Raw genomic sequence first — 11601 nt, 5'->3', positions numbered from 1 at the left:
CTTTTTATCCAATTTGAATAAAAAGCTAACTGACTGCACAGTTCAATGGTTAGGATTAATTGGAATGTATGTACCTGACTTTTGTGAAGTGCCTTGAGACAACATGTGTTGTGAATTGGCGCTATATAAATAAACTGAATATATTGAATTGAATAGAATATAACAGCTTACTTAATTACTCTTCATTCTAAAAATGCTTACATGACATCTACAAACCTTTAGGCCACAAACGATCCCCCCTATTCCCATCACATAGATGCTGTCTGCTACAAAAATTTTACCAGTGTAACCCGTTTTAAAACTACAACCCATTTCATTCAACTTACTGAATCACACATTTGTCAGTCTGTGTCCCAGCTGCACAGTTTCTGTCAGCATCACTGCTTCTGTTTGCGGTTTGTTTCTTTGTGCGATGTCTTGATTCCACGGGGTCCAACATGTCTTGCAGAATGTCTTTGCTTTCACTAGGGGGCAGATTGTAGAAGAAGTACAGCGGTGCCATTTGGATGAACCTAAAACAAACACTGAAGTTAAAAATGTCAAATCAAAAAGAATTAAGTTTATATAAAAAGAGCCAAAAAAAAAAAAAGTTTTTTTTTTTTTTTTTTTTAGATTAACATTTCTTTTTGAGTTATGCAAACATAGGAGCAATTATGAGTGTTCCTACACAGTCTTAAATAGTCATGATTTGACATTTCTCATTTTCCAGGTTTGGATAAATATAAAGGAAAGTGAGCATGGAAAAATTTTAGAGTTAAATCCTTTCATTTTTTCTCTAGGACAAAAATCAAAACATGCTCCGTATATGAGCTTGTTTTCGTATTGATTTATATTAATTTAAAATACTATCTTTACATCGATTTAAACAGTTTCAGTGTCTTGATTTTAACCTATTCATTGAATAAACAAAAGAAACGCACAAAAAAATAATGAAAACAGTCATTTTACGATCTGTTTGGTCTAAGTGACTTCAGATTTAGGTTGGACAGGACCTTCAGTTCTTAAACTGGGTCTAAAATGCCCAAAAAGCGCTAAACTTTTTTGGATAACAAAAAGAAATGCTCTGCTTTAAAGAATCAGCATTTATTCCAGGTGAGAGGTCCTCAACCTTGTTCCTCAGAGCCCAGTCTTCTACAGGGTTAGATGTTTCCTTGTTGCCACACACCTCATTTAAATTAACATATTATTTAAAAAAAATGCTGAAAAGGGGAGATCAGGCACAGAATTCAAGAGCATTGACACATCTATAATATGAAGGGCACTGGGCCCCCAGGACCAGAGTTGGGGACCACTGGTCTAGAACAGTCATGTTTTATTTGACAAGATCAAGAGTTATAAAGTGTGAAACAGGTGATTTAAGATGCCACATAGGCAGTGAAATAGACTTATACCACAATCCGAATATTGGAAACTAATTTTGACATTGTTGCAAAAGGTGCAAAATAACTGACTACTTCTCAAGCAAGTTCAAAGTGAATGCTTTGTACTCAAATGCCCACGATGTTATAAAATTGCAGGAAAAAAGATAGAGTACGGAATTTTGAAGAGACAAGCGACAGAACCCTTAGTTATAATCCACATGTTCATATCTACAGAACTTACACTTGAGGGGAAATTTCAGAGACCGTTTTCATGCTGTTGTTTTCAGACAGGGCATATTCGTTTAAGACAACCCACTCTGGACGTCCCAGTTTGTGTGACTGGGCTCCGTAACAAGAGAACGGGTGCAACTGGGCCACATGCTTGTGTGTCAGAATGAGATAATTCCCTGATCCGCCCACATCTTGACCAATCTTCCCACAAAAAACAACAAAAAACATTAAACATAATTGAAATAACGCATATGAATAACACCGACATGTTTTTATTTCCTACCTGCATGAAGAATCCAGCCAGCAGAGCTCTTTTTATGTTCTTAGTGTTTGTCTTGGTTCCAAAAGATGGTTCAGAAATGGGAAGTTAAATCCTGTTCAGCGTTTCGGTCAGCTCCGATCTAATGGTGTCAGCGATTTTCAGAGCGGAATGATCCAGAAAGTAATCTTGGCACCAAGTTATCACATTCAGGTCTAAAAATGTATTTGAAAAAGTAATTAAAACAGCATTTGCATGATCTGACCTTCAGTTTTCCACTTTGTTTAGAGTGCAAGAAAAAAAAAAAAAATTCACTGTCTAATTTTTCTGAGAAACTGAAACTTGAGTTTTCATTAGCTGCGTTGATCAAAATTAAAAGGGGTAATGGCTGTATATAAGTTTCATTTTTTGCATTGATTAATATAAATTAATCTTTCAATAAGCTTCTAATTTATTAAGATGCACCTGTATTTTGAGGTGCGGCTCTACTAAGAGATTATCCACTGTGTATCTTATGGCATTTCTGCCATGAGCTTTAATTAACTGAACCCCTTGAAACTAATTTTCTAACTTGGAAAGAAGATTTCTCTCTAATCTCAACTTTAAAATCCAAAATGGCCACTGTGCATTTGCCAGAGAGTGAAATCTGCTGTGATAGTTTATTTACACCTCTGACTTATTTGATGTCACTAAATAAGTGGCACACACAGTACTGCAGTGCATGACATCATGAATAATTGTCTCCAAACTGGGATTTTTCAGACACTTTTAACGGTAATATACGGATTGTTATTTATAATCCCCCAGAGGTTTGTTATTCAGCAAACACTGCCAGCATTTAAAAAATCTTATGGTCAGAGGTCATTCTTTTATGTCTATAGCAAAGCATGGAATGATACTCCGCAAAATATAAAGACTACATCAACGCTGGCGCTTTTACGAAGAGCCATCTGCGCCATCTGCTGGACACTTTTCACTGCAACCACTGATAGGTGGTTGCCATATAATGACGTTTCTCTCACAATGTAAATTGGTATGTCTGTTGTTTTTCTATTTATACTGATGTGATGTTGGATATCTGTATTTTCATGTTCTGCAGAACAGGAACCTGCTGTAAAACAGCAATTATGCAGAGCCAGGCCCAATTTCTTTTACCCTCCTTTTTAAAATAAATTAATAAAACAAGTCAAAGCAAATACATGCTGCATTGCAACATTAATGACATCTAGTATAATATATACTACAGCTGTCATGTCATGAAAAACATAAAATGCTGCAGAGTGAGTAAAGTTATGTGTCTTAAATGTTACTGCATCAAATTTTAAAATGGCATTTTATACTGAAAGTAGTTTGGTTCTATATCTTACACTGGTCCCTTTGTTTTTGTTTGAAGGCATTGTAGATATTTATGAGTGTGAAGTGATCACCCTCAGGATGATGGAACTTTCTGTGACACTGGACTGCCTCATGGATCATGCTGCCAGGAAGCAGGAAGCAGCTCGGTGCTAAAAGACCAAGAAAAAGACAGTAACGCCTTAAGCTAACCAACACTGATTATGCATTCAAGCTGAAGATGTGGAACATGCATACCTGACAGCATGGCTGTGATTGTCAGAATCTCACTCACGCACTCAAACTCACAGGAAGCCAACAGGGCTTTAGCCATCTGAGGATCCAGAGGAATTTCAAACATGATAATGCCAATTTCAGACACGTTTCCATCATCATCTAAGGCTGCAAGGTAGTCCAGCTCCTCCAAGGCCTGCATGAGGCCTTCTGGATCTGCCACAGAGGAATGAAAGATCAAAGATCATTACGTCTGGTAAAAAAGTTGTTTACAAGTGCAAGTATACAGACCAGTACAGACTAGTATAGTACACATAGAGACATGTGGACCTCTTTTACAGTAATGTACAGATACTTGTGCATCAGTCATATTTATTCTGATGGATGAAGCTCCGAATTGAATTTTAGGACAAAAAAAATATGCATTAAACCATCTAAGTACAGTAAACCTAGTATTATATTTTAAAAGCAACAATACATAAAATTAAAAATATTGTTCTGTTTTTAATCAAAAGCTTAAATTTGTCTATTAACTATAGAGCCAGATTTGAGATGGTAAAGATATTACTGTTTATTTGGCCTTTACCTTCATTTTCTGCTGCTCTAAACTAGACGTGTTGTATAACCATCAATGACATGGCATTCTTGTGTCTGTTCTGTTCAGACTGGGCATTGGTTCAAAAACTCAGACAATAGTTGCTTGCTTAGCTGTCTGCTCAGCTAAACCATGGGTGGATGAACCCAAACAGATACCCAAAACAAATTCTGCTGTACTTCTTTAGGACAATAAACCCCTGACACCGTTTCAGCTGCACTTTAGGTCAAGGAGAGGCTACTTGTGGGACCAGCGACCAAGAGCTATAAAAGTTATCCAGAGTTCATTAGGACTATCAAGACACTTTACCTGGTCTTTGAATGAAGTGACACTGTCCAAGACCAGCTACCTCCATCCTCTTTAGGAAGAGAACTGATGGTGTAATGTTACAGTCCAAGATCTGGGGGTAGGTATCGGCCTGAGGTAGGCTTGCCTCGTGATACAGACGGAAACATTTACCTAAAAAAACCAAACTATACTTTCATAAAAATGTGGCTTTTGCACAAATGGGGTCTTTTGATTGACTAATGTGAAGAATTAAGACTGGAAGATCTACCTGTTGGTCCACACAGGTGTTTGCGTATATCTGCCTGACACTGACTGATGGGTTGAAGCACCTCAGAGTTGGCTCTTACTCTTGGATTGCAAACCTTCACAAAAATATATATTAAAAAAAGAAACCATTAATTATGGTTTAACCATTAATTAAAACTAGACCATTATCAGTACAGCAGTGCTTCACTTCTGAGATCTCTTGTAGGAAGTAAAGCTGTACCATTTTTTTCTGGATACCTGTGTCAATGACAAAGTTGACCGATTGCCCAGTCCACCACACATCCTGTTGTTGGGTCAAAAGAAAAACCTTTCTGGAGATTGTGAAGCCTGCTTGCTCGGTCAGTAAAGGCAAAAGTCCTCGCTGGCTTGGGAAAACGATGATTGGTCTGATATTGTCCAGTCCCTCTGCCAGCCTGGCGCCCTCACTCTGAATGATGCTGCAAGCACTGCGGACATCCTATTGGAAATATTTACATGCAAACTTTGTTGAAACAGATTATGAGCACCAAATTGTGGGTTGCACAAACAGCTCTTAAAATAACAAAAAACACTTACCTCCTCTGATGCAAAAAATACAACAACATCTCCGCTCTCTTTGGTACGGTGGATCTCCTGAACCAGTCTCAGTGCAGAGTAAAAATAGTCTTTGTTGCTGATGTTGCTATAGACCATTTCAGGAGAACCAGGGATCTCAAGGTTGATGTGTGGTCTGTTTCTGTAGTGTCCCAGGAGCCTCTCCACCACAGGGGACATTGTAAGGACCACCACTCTGAGCTCAGGCCTCTGCAGCAGGATGTTCTTGAGAAGACCCAGCAGAATGTCTGTACTAACTGTTCTCTCATGGGCCTGGTCTATAATAATGACTCAGTATTGCTCCAGAAAAGGGTCTGACATCATCTCTCTCAGCAACATGTCATCAGTGCAGTACCTGGTAGATTAAGTATTGGCTGTTTTATTCTTTCCAGGGTTTTTTCTTTGTTCATGACTAAATTTCATTCAGTTGTCGGCAAATAAAAATACAAAGGTTCTCTATGAATTACAGAATTACAGCAGATAAGTCTACCGAGCTTAGATTTTGTATATGAAAACATGGTTCAATGGATGGATTCTCAAAATACAACATTTATGCACCTGACACCAGAGTTTTCTTCCCTATAAAAAATATTTAATTCATCTCAATTTCTACCATCCAGTTTTTAATTCTCCATAGTTAAATGCCTTACAAAACAGTTTATTTTGTCACAATGACAAACAAGCAAAAATCTTTATGTATTTTATTGGTATTTTATGTGATAGTTTAACACAAAGTAACATGTTACAGAGTTTTAAAAGGGTTTTACAAATAAAAATCTGTAATGTGTTACGGACCTTCAGATTTCCCCAAGTCAATACTTTGCAGAACTACTTTTTACTGCAACTCCTGGTGCAGGCCTAGTGAACTATGTCTCGGTCAGCCTTGCATTACTAGAAACTGAAATCTGCATATTTTTCTTTGCAGAAGAGCTCAAGCTCAGTCTGACTGGACAGAGGTCTGGACCTTTACTGGGCCCTGCGAGGCCATCAACATGCTTAGATCTAAAACATTTAATTGTAGTGCTGCTAATATGTTTAGGTTTATTCTCCTTTTGGAATGAGAACATCTGCCCCTTCTCAAGTCTTTTGCAGCCTCCAGCAGGTTTTTTATGATTATCCTGTATTTAGCTCCATCAATCTTCACATTAACTCTGATCTTTCCTGTACCTACTGAAGAAAAATCATCCCTAAGGCATAATTCTGCCACCATTATGTTTCATAGCGGGGATGTTGTAATTTTCCACCACACATAGCTTATTGTGCTCAAAAAGTCATATGAAACATGGTTTCATATGACCAGAGCATTTTCTTCCACATGCTTGCTACATAGCTTGTGGCAACCTCCAAAGAACACTTTGTAAAAGCTTTTTTCTTGGCAAATTTGTAGAGCACATACCTAATTGTTTTCCTGTCAACAGATCCTCCCATCTGAGCGGTAAATGACTGCAGCTCCTCCAGAGTTACTTTGGGCCTATTGCTTGTTTCTCTGATCAATGCTCTCATTACCCACCCTGTCAGTTTAGATGAACAGCCATGTCTTGGCAGGTCTTTAGTTGTGCAATCCATTTTTATTTTCAGATGATTGGCCACTGCCAAGATGTGAGATGTTCACATCTTGGGATATTGTTTTCTAGCCCAATCCTGCTTTAAACCTCTTCAGAATTTTTTTTCTGACCCATCCTTGGTCTGCATAATCCTGTTTGTATGTTCTCTAACAAACCTCTGAGGCTATCACAGAACAGCTGGATTTACATTGAGAACAAATTACACACAGGATGACTGTTTACAAAAACTAAACGTGACTTTTGAAAACCGTCAGTTGCATTGTCTTGACTTCCGGGTGTCAGAGTAAATGGGAAAGAATACAAATACATGCAACAGTTTCTAGATTTTAATTTGTTAATACGATTTCGAAAACCATGCATAATTTTGCCTTCCAACACTTTGTGTTGTTCTGAAATGCCAGTAAAATACATTAAAGTTTGTGGTTGTAACATGATCAAATGTGACAAAGTTTAAGGTGTTTAAAAACTCTTGCAAAGATACTGTAAAAAGACTGCACTTAGTTTTTATGCAACTGCTGCGGGTCGGAAAACTAAGTGACAGAGCCATCAACAAACCTTCAGACAGTGTCAGAGCAGCAGCAGGTTTCCAGAGGGATGGTGTAGCCCACTTCATGGCCGATGTTCACGTCCATTTCATCGGCCACACGCAGGGCGAGATCCACAGCCTGCTGCTTGTTGGTCTGTGTGCACACAACCATGCCGTGCTGAAACTGAGCGGACAGGCAGAACTCTGCACACCACTGAGGAATCTGAAAGAAGACATTCAACAAAAGAAATGTTCATGCTGCATCAAACACTGCAGAGTGTTTTCAATCATATCAACTTCATTTTCAAAGGTGAAAGCATGCTTTGAGGATTATATTAAGAGCTTCTGCGTGAGCAAAACAATAGTGACAGAAGAGATCTGATGGTATTATTGCTCATAATGCAAAATTGCTTCGGCAGCATGTGGCGGCTCCAGTGGATTGGGGCTTAGCAGCAGGGGATCCCCTAACAAGGCTGCCAAAAGTCTTTGTGCAGTGTGAGAAGCCAGCAGGCAGGCAGCAGCTTGGGCAGCCTCTCTGTGACAACATCTGCTGAGCTGGGCAGATTTTGTTCACACAAGCGTGGCAGCTCACAGCTTTATGATGATAGCAAATCATGGGGAAAAGAAATGCTTTCACTTTACTTAACTATTTGGATATTTGGATTGATCATGTGATAACCACGTGAAGGTATAAACAAAGTTATGCTGGGAAATAAACAGGCATAGATGCGATTCTGCACAACAGTAAGAAGGATATACACTAACTTCATTTTTTTACGTCTTCAGCAGCTGAAAATGGACCTGAAACATTCATATTTAAATTTTTTTTAAATATTCTTGAAATAAAATATCTACATTGCTGCATGAATTGTCCACTCTGAAGCCATATTAGTATTACTTTATTATTGTCCCTGTAGGGAAATTTACCTTGAAGCCAGATAAAAAACAGAAAAAAACTATTACAGAAACAATCACCCTACAACAGCAGTCAAAAAAGAAGACGCAAGGGAAAACTTTATCACAAAAGTCAATTAAAACATGAGAGTAAAACAACAAAGCTATTATAGGTAATCAAATATAAAATTTTCTGCAAAATGGCCTGAATTATAAAAGTTTTTTTTTTTTTTATCTATTAGTCCTCGCTTTAGGCTTACCAGTTGGCTGACACTCAGATTTGCCTTGAAGTGGGTGATGAGGAGAGTGAAGAATGTCTTTCACCTTTTGAGTGACCCTCTTTACAAATGTTTGTGTTAAACCAGGTTATTTTGCCGACCAATTATTCTATTTGTTTGATTCTGTCGTTTAGAGGTGTTCCACAAGGTTACATCCTTGGACCATTGTTGTTTACCATCCATATCAAGTGCCAAATATCTGTGTATTCTAACAGTAACATTTATATGTTGGCAGAGGATAGTGTAGTTTATATACATGGTACCAGTAGAATACAGGTTATGAATGAGCTAACAAACTCTATGGTTAGTTACAGCATAGCTAGAGGAGTGCTGCTTGCAACCGGATGTGTATAAAACTATGTTTTTCTTTCAGGCTGTATTTACTGTACAGGGAGATGTTTTTGTATCACGATGTAGACAACTATCTGTTTCTGAATACAAGGATCTTGGAGTTGTAACTGACAATAAACTTTGAAGTGATTTTTTTCCCCCACATTGTCAACACTGTTTCTCAAAGCAAAAATGTACAATGCTGTAAAAAGTTTTTGGCGCTTTCAGATTTCACCTGTTTTTGTTTTTTGTCAAATTTAAATGTTTTAGACCATTAAATAAACTTGCCTTACAAGCTTTTGTCACCACTTAAATATGGTGGTGGTAGCGTGATGGTCTGGGTCTGCTTAGTTCGGTTTGAGCCATAAATTCTGCTCCTTGCCAGAAAATCACTTCATTGACTCAAGCTGAAAAACATTTAGAGACAATGATCCAAACCCACCACCAAATCCACCTCTGAAAGGCTCCAAAATAAAGTTTTGAAGTGGCCTAGTCAAAGTCTGGACTTAAATCTTAATGAAATGCTGTGGTGTGGTCCCAAAGTGACTCTCCATTTTTAAAATTAAAACAAATTCTGGAAAGAGCGGGCCAAATTTCCTTCACAACGGTGTTAAAGACTCATTGCTAGTTATCGTTAACACATGGTTACCTCAATGTGCTTGGCGGGTACTCTGGTGGGTTGGGATAGCTATTTTCTTTTAAAATGTGAAATCTTTTGCAAAATGCTTTTTATATTTATTCTGTTCCAGTTGTCTTTGTTAATAAAAATGGCTTCATGATCTGAAACATGTAAGTGTGAAAAAAAGCAAAAGCAGAAGAAATGTGTAAGAAACTTTTCCATGGTGCTGTACTACCTTTTAATGGTCTGACTTCTCCTCCACTTAGTTTTATAGCAAAACAACTTCATACTATTAAAGATGTCCAGAAAAACAAATAGTGTTGTTTCTCTAAGGAAACATTCTCTGAGTTAATCTGTATTTTCTATAAAGGGACTGTCCCTGTAAAATATCTTACCTGCGTACTCCTGCCAGTTTTTGTTACTGCAGACACAATAACCAGCTGGCTGTTTTCCAGAGCATCCTCAAACTGATTCCTGACCTTCCACACTGAAAGAGTTTTCCTCTCTTTCAGTAACTTGTAGTACCGAGATGAAAAGGGCAACCCATCGAACTGGTTTATTTCCAGTTCATCCCCAAACCCAAATGAAGGATCTTCTTCTCCGCTTTCGTAGAAAATGTCTGCTTCTGTCCAATTACTTTCAATCGACATGATACAGAAATACTTCTCCGCAAAATAAACTATTTTCAGGACGGAACAGGAGTTGAATGATGGTATCAGTTGCGCTAAAATTGTGCTTGTGCACTCGCTGGCGTGAGAACTTGCTGACACCCTGTGCGCACCGGTGCGCAATTTGGCCCCAACGTGACATCACACGTGCGCTTCGTACTGACCAGTGAAAAAAGTTATCCCAGCTTGGGCCCGTGTTCCTCCACATCACTCAAATACTCCCGTGGAAGGCAGTGAGAGAATGCACCGTTAGGATGTCCAACCAGTGTCTCTGTCTGTGTTGGAATGTTTCCACATCTATAAAATTCTACAAATAAGAAACCTGTTGAGCCTCAGTTAAAATTTACTTTTGCTGGCTGCAGATTTACCACATGAGGGAGCTGTTCGGTCAATACTGGGCTACAGGTACATTGCAAAGGATAAAACAAATCATACATTTTTTTCCATAATTTACCCTGAACAAACAGAATAACCTTACAATTGTGTTCCCCAGGAAATTATAAAATACCAATAATAAGACGGTTTTAATGCAGAAATGTTATGTAATGGCCATCTGGTCAAGTGTCTGGATTGGGCAAAATCAAAGTTACTTGGGGTCCTGTGTGAAGTTACCACGGTCAGTAATGATTTGGGGAGTCATGTCATCTGCTGCTGTTGGGCCACTGTGCATCTACTATGCAGTTTTTGCACTTTACTTTTCCCTCTGCTGAAAAGCACTTCGGAGAGGCTGATTTAATTTTTAAAAGTGCCAACTGGTTTAATAACTGTGATATCACCAACTCTCTGAGGGGCACTATTAAAGAAACCCAGGCTTCCCTAACACTATAGTCCATGATCACCCACTATGTCACATGAAACTGATGCCGTGAACGACTACAGAGTGCATATACCATAGAGTATATGGACATACCTTTCAGTGAACTGATATTTTTTTCTATTTTTTATTGGTCCCATGAAACACTGATATTTTTTAATAAACAGGATTTAGGGTTTTCATTACATGAAAACTATAATTATGAAAACGAATATTTTTTTTAAATACATCACATAAGTGTAAAGACTATATTGGTTTTAGTGTTGAATTACTGAAATAAAAGAGGACAATCTGTTTTACTGACATGCACATGTATCTTCTGCTGTTTTTCTTGATGATGTCCTCTGAAAACCTTAATCATTAGGAGTTTAAAGTATGACCTTGCATAAAACGAGAGCTACAACAATGAAAACATTTTAAGCAGGATACTTAAACATTTTTGAAGATTTTTGATTCTATAGATTTTTTGCTCAACTTTCCAGAAGAAAGGAAGGGAGGAAGGAATGAAGGAACAAAAACACATAAAGTAAGTAGGAGGGACAAGAAAAAAAGCAAAGATGGATTCAATGAAGGACAGTAGGTAGGACACAAGGAAGGAAAGAAGGAAGGGAGACAGGGCACAATAAGGAAAAGAAAGGAAGGACAGGTATAAGGAAGGAAAGAACAGAAGAAAGGACATAAGGTAGTAAAAGAAGGAACAAGGAATTGAGAAAAGAAAAGGAAGGAAGGACAGTTATGTGGAAGGAAAGGAAGGGTACAACATAGGA

At 38.1% G+C, this 11601-nt stretch overlaps 1 pseudogene; it reads right to left on the bottom strand.

Moving 5' to 3' along the window:
- Positions 1 to 39: 39 nt before the first annotated feature.
- On the bottom strand, positions 40 to 10118 carry LOC124874926 (annotated as a pseudogene).
- Between the last annotated feature and the right edge of the window lie 1483 nt (positions 10119 to 11601).

The sequence above is a fragment of the Girardinichthys multiradiatus genome, chromosome 10 (genome assembly GCF_021462225.1).
Source record: "Girardinichthys multiradiatus isolate DD_20200921_A chromosome 10, DD_fGirMul_XY1, whole genome shotgun sequence".
Classification (NCBI taxonomy): Eukaryota; Metazoa; Chordata; class Actinopteri; order Cyprinodontiformes; family Goodeidae; genus Girardinichthys; species Girardinichthys multiradiatus.
The sequence above is the reverse complement of the archived record's forward strand: the minus strand, read 5'-3'. Positions and strand labels throughout refer to the sequence as shown.